This window comes from Pinus tabuliformis, chromosome 5_1 (assembly GCF_031772625.1).
Source record: "Pinus tabuliformis cultivar Carrire ecotype Pingquan chromosome 5_1, CPIR1, whole genome shotgun sequence".
Classification (NCBI taxonomy): domain Eukaryota; kingdom Viridiplantae; phylum Streptophyta; class Pinopsida; order Pinales; family Pinaceae; genus Pinus; species Pinus tabuliformis.
In genome coordinates this window covers 526,249,792-526,259,450 of record NC_142305.1, presented here as the reverse complement: position 1 = coordinate 526,259,450, position 9,659 = coordinate 526,249,792, and the positions used below count along the sequence as shown (strand labels likewise).

The 9,659-nt window shown below is 40.3% G+C and overlaps 1 pseudogene; it reads right to left on the bottom strand.

Annotated features, from left to right (window-relative positions):
* Positions 1-7,828: 7,828 nt before the first annotated feature.
* On the bottom strand, positions 7,829-9,177 carry LOC149165831 (protein RER1A pseudogene; annotated as a pseudogene).
* Between the last annotated feature and the right edge of the window lie 482 nt (positions 9,178-9,659).

The following is a 9,659-nucleotide window of genomic DNA, read 5'->3' as shown; positions in this document are numbered from 1 at the left end:
TTGGTCCATCATTCGAAAACGGAGAGTATAAGTTGTTCATTGAAAATCCACTTGATCTTTCATCTGTATTTTCCAGAAACACAAAGGATGAGTTTGTTCGCTTTTCATCTACCCCTCTGTTTGATTCATCTGATCATGAGGATGCCAATGAATTAATTGTTTTTTTTTTTATCATGGCGGTAGTGATCCATTTAATCCCATATTTGATCACGATCATGACTCTATCATAGTTGATCTTTCGAAGCCACTGGTTTATGATGATCTACCTGATGATGAAATTGAAACACCCAAGACTGTCGAGGCACTTCAGCCTATGCTAATGGTTATGTCAGGGCTTCGCTCTCTTGGGGTTAGTCTCACTTCTGATCAGGGAACTGTTCAATCACCCAAGGCTCCTCATCACTCATTTGTATCCATTGAAGATCAATCTCACACATAGACCATACTTCCTCCACTGGAACTGCACAATCCCATCGCTCATGCATTGGAGGAATCTTACATTACAGGCACTCGTTCGCGATGCAAGTTATATTTATTTCTTTCATTTGCTTGCATGTCATAGTCAAGAGTTTGCTTATGCTTCAAAGTTGCACGCAATGTCACACAACACTATGACAAGTCCACGGACTGCTCGTCATGCACTTGTACTCGCTTATGTCCTGTGGACACTTTGAAACACGAAGTGTGGTTGTCTTCATTGTTATATCTTTCTTGCTTGTTGGTTCGCACAACTGGGTTGCTCGCGGACCAAGCCTTCACTAACATGGGTCAACCAATGCACCAGTGGCTGCATTGGAAATATCACTTCATGTGATCAGGCCCATGCACCGTTAGTTTAGGAGTAGGAGTAGTGTTTGCTTTCAGTCAGTTTGCTTGCATGCTTGTTTGCTTACTTGCTTTGTTTGTTGGTTTGTTTGCTTTCTTGTTTGCTTACTTGCTTTTCTTTTGCTTTTACTTCTACTCTTGCTTTGCTTTGTTGTTCATTTAGTTCGCTCATTTTGTTCGTAGGTTAGTTTCGCATGAAACCATGTATGACTCTTGAAACGAGCTGGGTGAAGTATAAGAGGGCTTGTACGGCTATCACTACTTCGTTATCTATCATCTTGCCTCTGTATGAAGAGATTGTTATTTTTAGTCCACGATACATCGAAGGAAAATACGTATTGTTCGAAGTGAACCTTGGTGAAAACACAACGCTTGCGCGCTAACTAGTGTCACTTTCTCTAGTCAATGGTTTTTGGGTTAACCCTTTTCATCTCAGCGAAGTAGAGTAAGGTGAGGGGGAAAACCTTAATAGGCATGTCAAAGATATTATAAACTACTTCTCTACTGGAACAACCTCTTCTGCTCTCAATAAGTCGGGATCCCTCTTCTACCTTTGAAATGATTAAGTGCTATGCATAGTTGAAAAAATGAAAAATGAAAAAATGAAAAAGTCAAAAAATTCAAAATGAAAAATGAATAAGGCGAAAGAAGAGAAAGGCTTCCTGCGTAGGGAGGGGATGCAAGTAACTCCACTGGGGTACTAACCAAGCTCGTTAGTAGGGGAGCCATGCTTGCGTTCCTATGTGACTTCGTCGGGGTACTATCCAGGCCTGCTGACAACGGAGCAACACCAGAGATGAAACTAAGACTCTGACGACTATACTGCTTATGCACCAATATACCCCTCAAACCCAATCGAAACAACTGGGTTGCCTTGCCTTGGAATGTGTGTCAATCAACCAAGAGTTTATCAGATGCTACATATTACAATCAAGCTAGTGTGAAACCAAGTTGATTTGAGAACTGAACAATACTTTCGGAGGTGTTAGACTTGCTTTTCATGAACAAGGTCCATTCAGAGAGCTAGAGTTCTACCAGTGTGTCGCCAAGTGTTGTAGTGGCTACAACCACCCTCCAAAATTTTGCCTTAGCTTCATTTTGGAGCCTCCCTACCAACCTTTCACAGCACCTTGTCTTGCTTCGTCAAGTACACAAGCTTCAGTGTTTTGCTTGCACCAAGACAACTTGTCGATCACATCTTGATGCATTCCCCTCACAGGCTGTTCACTCGTACTTGGTCCAGCTGCAGGCTAAGTAGCTCCCCCAAGAAATTGCACATTTTTGGTTGGAAACCAACCTTCCCTCCAGAAATTGCGCAATCTTGTCTAGAAGCCTACTGGGCTCCAAAATTGCGTAATTCTGCCAGTTAGCACTCCCAGTGAAAATTGTGCAATTTTCCCTAGCAAGGCTGCTCAACCCAAAATTTGCGCAAATCTGGGCAGTGGTCAGCTGCTCTGCCCATAAATTGTGCAAATCTCCTGGACAACTAGCCCAGCTCCCAACCAGAAATGCATGTTTCCTTCAATCAGTTGAGTAACTACATGCATGAGCAGTTTGGTTGACCAGTTCCACCTGGGACCAAGGAAACTTGAATTGCATGCATGGCTTTCTTTTTCCCAGAATAGAAAAAGGCAACATGAAAAATGCATTCCATGATGCAGGGAGCTAATTTTAGCAACTGAAGGTTACATGCAAAGTTCATTTAGAAACTTCCCTCCAAGTGTCGCTTTTTCCTTGATTTGTGGCATGCGCATCATGAGCCCAAAATCATTTATTCGATGCATCAGAGCTCATTCTTTCACATCGATATTGGATCTCTGACATCCCACATCACATCTAGGACTCTTCGACTCATTCAACTCAGCTATTCACAGGTAAGTGGCCTCAACTTGTCTTTTCTAGCATTTTTATTTCTTTTTGTGTATTCAGTTGTGCGAGTGTTGTTTACTTGATTTCTTTGAATGCTTGTTGTCATTTACATGTATAATAGCTTGTCCTAGCTCTGTTTTAGTTTTCATTGCTATCTCACTATTGTCGCATGCATGAAACTGTTTTGCACAAACGGTCGCCAATTCAGTGACTCGCTTCACTCACATGCATGTTAATATGTTTACTGAATCTTTTATTTATGTTTGCATGCACTGTTAATCACTTCTGCTTTCACTTAGTGTCACCATGCATTCAGTGTCATATTTTCTTTCAATTTCCCGTCGGCAAGTCAGGCCAGAAATGCGCATTTCTGCCAAGCACTGTCCTCTAGGACTGTTTTGCGCATTTATAAGGGACAATGACTGTTGGCCCAGAAAATTGCGCAATGCAGTCCCTGAGCCTGCAGTCACTCCCAGCTGGAATTGCGCAGTAGCTAGTCTTGCCTCCCAAACAGTCCAAATTTCCTTTTGTGTAGTTCTGGCAGCCAATCACCCAGCCTCCCAAAAGAAATTGCGCAATCTTGCCCATCAGTTTCCTGGGTATGTGATGTGTCATTCCCACAACTTGCTTTAGTTTTTGCTTACAGATTTCAAGCCATGCATGTTGCTCGTCTCCAGATATTTCAGGTGTTCATCCATCTCTTAGCAATACCAGATCAATGGCTTCCAAGAGAACATGATCACAGGACACTGATGGAAATGCAGTTGGAGCAGCAGTTGAGTGAGTGTCCTCTAGTCTACCGATCTATGAATATCCAAATTTGTATCTAGATAGGGACATCAAACTGAAGTGGCAAGAGGTCAATGAAGCATTTGCAGACACTTTTGAGGAAGGCCTTGAAGACTGTCACGTGTACATGAACATTCACAAGTCCAGCCTGTACCAGATTGCATGCAGATACCTCGCTTTCCCATGCGCGGACACGATACAATGGATCGTCTCTCACATTGATCCTGAGACGATGACCTTGAGCAGTGTCAGTGGGACAAAGCTTGCGACCTTCTGGGCATGAGATTATGATGAGATGTATCAGATGTCAATTCCCGTGACTGTCATGAAGACTCCATTCAGCTTACCCAATAACAGTGCTAACTCTAGATACATTCTAAAGAACTGGGTAAAGGAGCTGGCTCGATTAAGGTTAACACCCAACCAGATCTATAAGATGAAGATAATGACGAAGGCATACCAATACTTGGTCATATTTTTTTGTCGACTGTATGGCCAAGCAAGCACGGAAACCTTCCCACAGAGTTGGGTGATCGCACCAGACCAAGTGGCTAGAGAAGGAAAACCATGTAACTGGTTTGGCATATTAGCTCATCAACTGAAGGAACAAGTAACAAAGGCTTGATAGTCACCCGGAGGTATGCGTGCAGAGATTTACATGTCCACTTACATCTTAGATGCAGTCTGTGCCCGACAGGAGTTCCCGGGTTTGGAGTGGGCATGGTCACCGATGGAGACTGCTGTGAACACATATTTCAAGTTGTTTTCCGAATGCAGCTTCAGAGGAGTAATCACATGGTTGTCCGATCATTTTTTCACCCCTGTGTACAAGATGATATTTGAACAAGATCCACGTTACATGTCAAAGGAAGCAATGGTGGCATTGTTAGGCATTGTTGATCGGTTTGCCTCACCGTCTGGCACCTTCATCTGAATGTTCAGCGCAGAGAAGCCTCCGTATTTTCCACTGAAGTTTTCCTTGGACGTACTTGTCATATAGGAAGTAGTATATCACATCTCGGCAGTATTGACAGCTAGACTGCATCGGAAGAAGAAGGCACCTTGGTCCACTCTTCCGTTGTGGATTAGGTTATATGAGATCCAGAGTATCAAGTAAGAAGATGTCGAAGCAGAACAGATGAAGAAGTTCCCACTCGACCTCCAAAGCTACAATCCGTATGACCCACATTGCATTATGAAAGATCACTGCACGAGAGTTCTGTTCAACTAGATCCATGAGGCGTTTCATTGGGCCGAGGAGGACCCATGGAGATATTGCTACAGCTTCTCTAGACCCAATGAATAGGTAGGCTTCACTGTGGAGTGGTTAGTGAAGCAACATGAAGCAGCATCACGAAGAGCACCAACATCACCAGTAGCAGCAATGGCAAGCATACCAGTGCACGACAAAGGTAAGAGGAAGATTATCGATCGCATGGAGGAGGAGCAAAGCTGCAAGTTTCGAGTAGATCCACTTGTAGAGCAAGCAACTATGAATATAGAGGAAAAGAGGCACCAGCTTGACAAACGAATCGCGCAAAGGCAGAAGGATAAGAAGAGAATGGAAGAAGTAGAGAAGGAGTTCATGAGCTGAGGGAGAAACTTTGAAAGGAACAAGAGCTGTGTGAACAAGAGAGGGAAGCCCAGGCGAAGACAAAGAAACAACTCTGACTAGAGCTTGACTCGTACTTCGACGAGTTGATGCACATCGCCACCAGCTTGGACTTGCCTCTCAATGCAGACATCATGCAAAAGTATGTTGTTGGTCCGACCACATTAAAGACAATGATGCACATGCTTTCAAACGAGTTGGACAGAGGAGCCCGAGCAGTGTACCTGGATGCTATGGAGGCAAGAGCTAGGTTTCAAACGGATGTCACCATGGAGCACATAGATACCATCAAGGACTACCGATCTTGGCATCAATATGTTACTGTTGATTAGCATGAGGATGTTGAGGAGTTGGACTTCCATGGTTTTCTAAGTCAAAGTGATGTCTAGCATGGCTTGCTCAATCCATTTTGTTTCACATGGGTACATGTGCATTGTAATGTTAAGTCATGTCAAGTGTAAGTCAAGTGTCAATAGTTGGATGTAACCGCCATAGAGTAGGTGAAGAGTCATGAGGGTAGTTGAACTGTCACAAAGGGGAATGTCAAGGGTCACCCACCCTTTGCTATAAATAGTCCCTCATAACTCATTGTATAGGCTTTTGGTCAGCCAAGATTCTGATAAGACTATCTTGGAGAGAGCTTGGACAGTATTGTAATGCACCTTGGCTTCTCCACTGCACGGAGCTAGTACATCTCTTTGGAGGAGCAAGTGGATGTGGCTGTAATGTTCCACTATTGGAGATAGTGGTTAGACATGGATGTATTGCATGACTGGAAATAATACTTCTTTATAGAATAAGAGCCATCACATTTAATGCATATGTTGTATTGTATTCCAGCTATCTTGTTTACTCTAAATGGCATATGTATTTTCTTTCTTACGCATGCAGGTATGGACTATTCTGTATGAGTATGTATGAATCTTACTGAAATGTGTTGATTGGTTTAACCATCACTTTGGATTGCTAGCTGACTTGCTTTCCAGCGTGGGATGTATCTTCACTCATGTGTTCCCTTCCCATCCAAGTACTATTACAGATTGCCAAGGGGCGCACTCATCTCAACCCATTTTTGTTAGAACCTCTCATGCACCTTCCTTGACTCACTACACTTGTCACACCCTTGCTACCAACAAAGTTATCTTACTTACCTCCGTGCGAAATCGCAATCAAGACATTACCATACGACCCACTGCTAAGGCTCCTACACCAAACGATCTGAGGTCTAATTGGGAATTCTTACCAGGGAGATCCCTTGGACATGTTGGCACTGGATGAAACAACTAAATTTTCACTAGCCTCACACCATGTACAATCATAAATCTCCCCAGCTCAATCAAATGTACAAACCCATTGAGAATAAATCCTAACATTTCTTTCATAAGTGAAAAACACCTCAAAATACTTCAGTGCTTTACTGCACCGATAGCAACTAAGTAAATTATAGACATTTAAAAGCCTGGTTGGGGTGCGAGTGGGATCAAGATAGCTTATCAACTCTTGAGGAAGTGCATAAGCATGCTTATATCAATAAATCTAAAGTTTAAGGGGCATTCTCTAAATCCAAATTTTAAGGTGCATTCACTACAATTAGTATGGACGCTGTCTCAACCCATCTAAATATGGATATGTGAAGTTTTAAAATGCATATGACAAGTTTACACAAATAAACAACATATCAAATTTGGAACTTGATATATGCAACCAACCATATTATTATATAATAACCATTTTGAAAACTTATAATTATATGTTTTCCTCCTTAACCAACTATCCCACATAGTTGAGACAACAATTTGCCTATTGGGATTGTACAAAATTTGAACCCTTAAGTAATCTAGTTATAAACATACAAATTCTAACCATAAATAATTATGGGTGTTATATGACACTGAATTACATAACAAATTGAGGTGAATCATCTCAATAAAAGATCAATTGCATTCCAGTTTCTAAAAATAGATATATATTACCAAAAAAAAATTGCGTGTTCCAAAAAAAAGTATAGTAAAAAAGTATGGTAAAATGTTAGACCACATATTTTATTGAAAAAAATGACTTAAAAGATGAAAAATTCAAAGAGAAAACATTAGATAAAAGATCAATTGCATTCCGCTTTCTAAAAATAGATATATTTTACCAAAAAAAATTGCAGTGTTCCAAAAAAAAGTATAGTAAAAAAGTATTGTAAAATGTTAGACCACATATTGTATTAAAAAAATGACTTAAAAGATGAAAAATTCAAAGAGAAAACATTAGAAAGGGATAACTATGCACAAAAAAAAAATCAAAGGTCGAGTTTGGAAACATAGGATTATGATAATGAATTGATGCTCAGGTACTTAACCACATTTAAATATTTGAACAAGGAATTATATGAATCTACTCACAAAACCATTTGAACCATTCATAATAAACCAAGCTCTTTAATTTTCAATTTGAATTAAGAAAATAAATCATGTTTTGACAATAAAACCATATCTTAATTTTAAAAAATTGTGTCATATCCTCCTCTAGTTCCATTTCTACACAATACCCACAATGCCAAAAACATTGGGCAGAGAGGAAAAGGCTTTTTAGAGATCTCATTTGACAACACCCACGGTGGGAACAACATAAATCTGCAACACCCATAATGTGAACAACATCAATGAGCACCTTCACATATAGATAACAAAGTGAAAAATCAATCAATACAAAACTTGCTAGCATGGAGGGAGATTTAGTTGACATTTAAACATATTGCATGTCATATTTAAAAGGGAAGGTTATGTCTTGTTTAGACTTCCAAGTTTCCACAATTATAAATGGTACATATTTGTATGTGATCATGTGCAATATATACCTACAACTTCATTGTTAGCATGAAACACATAATCCAATAGAATAATAATATTGGTATTTTGCCAAAATACTAGCACATCAAATATCTAGAAGAATGTAATTGTGAAAGCAATACAAAATGCCTTTGTTATAGAGTACCAGAGTTTAAACTCAAGCAATTGCAAAATGCACAACCTGAATTGGTCTCACTGTTTGGTAGACAACCATTGACCCTCCATGACCCTATCAGTGAATTCAATATATAAATTCCCAGTCTATAAAAAACTATGTAAAACCCCTTTATGAAAAAAGCCCTTACAACATAAATGGCCTGCAGCATGAAGCCCCAACCATCTACCCAATATGCGCTGAGTAGATTTGTCCAGATAATACTGAAAACCTCTCCAAATGTTGCTCTTCTATCTTGCTATGGTAGAGGAGGGCGAGTCCCCACGCTGTCCCCATGAACATTTGCGTCCCTATGAACAACAACATAGCGCATGAATGTTGTGTATATACCTAAGCTCGATGGTACGTTGCGATATACACTTACTATGGAGAGTGCTATTCAAAGGCCTGTAGCCGAAAGGTAATTTCCCCACATGAGATGGAGTCACAATGGTGTTAGAACACTGTGGGAAATGGGAAGGGCCCCTAGGTGCGAGGCGTAGTTGAAGATGGGGATTGGGGAACCTTGTTTCCCCAGGATTATATTTTAGAAATATTACATTGGAACATAATCTGGGTGCACTAAATTATTGTGATATGGCATTGAATATTCATTAATCAGCTTTCACCGTATTGGAGTTAATACGGGCATACCAAAGAGCTTGAGAGTGCAAAACAGTGGTTGGAAATATGGATGACCAGGGATAAATGTTCAACGCAATTATGCTTTATGGCGGAGTTGTGGATTTAATACCTGGAGATATTGAGTATCGTAGACTTTGTTGTATTTAAACTTATGTTAAGTGGAATCCCTCATACGGTGGAGGTATCATAATTTTTGATGGTTTAAATTTGAAATCAGAGGTTATTTTGACAGGTTGTAGATATAAAAGGGACGTCAAATCTGATAGGGAAAAATTTCGGTCTGTCGTTAAATACATCTTAAAAACCAAATTACGTCTTACACGACCTCAATTTCCAGGCCTAGGTCTCTCTCAACAAATATATAGCTTGCCAATGAGCATTAAATGAGTGGAGCAGTTTATGCCTATAGTTGGATAACTAACCTCCCAAAATCCAACAATGGGCATATACAACCCCACTCATTTAATACTCATTTTATGAGGGGCATAGTGTATGCCTATAATTGAGTAACTAGCCTCTCAAAATCCAATAATGGACATATGCAACCCCACTCATTTAATACTCATTGACAAACTACTTATTTACAACTTCACTCAAATTGCTATGAGTGAGTATATCTCACCAATTAAAATAATGACGACATCACTGAGCAAGTGAGTACAATAATGGCCTTCACACTTGTTTTTGCTCTGTAATACTAGCCACGCACATTGCCCCGGACACTTATGATAGGCACTGATATCTTCTTCTCACTCCGTGATCCCCAGTGGTTATGTACTTTATGGCATCGATAAATGGAAACAAGCTTTGCAAAGTAAGTGTGTGGAGGAAGCATCCAAGGGCATGGAGGGCGTTGTGTAAAGGTGGCTATGCTGAGGAAGTTATGCACAGCAATAGAGGAAATATGTTCGAAACAGAAATGCAAGTA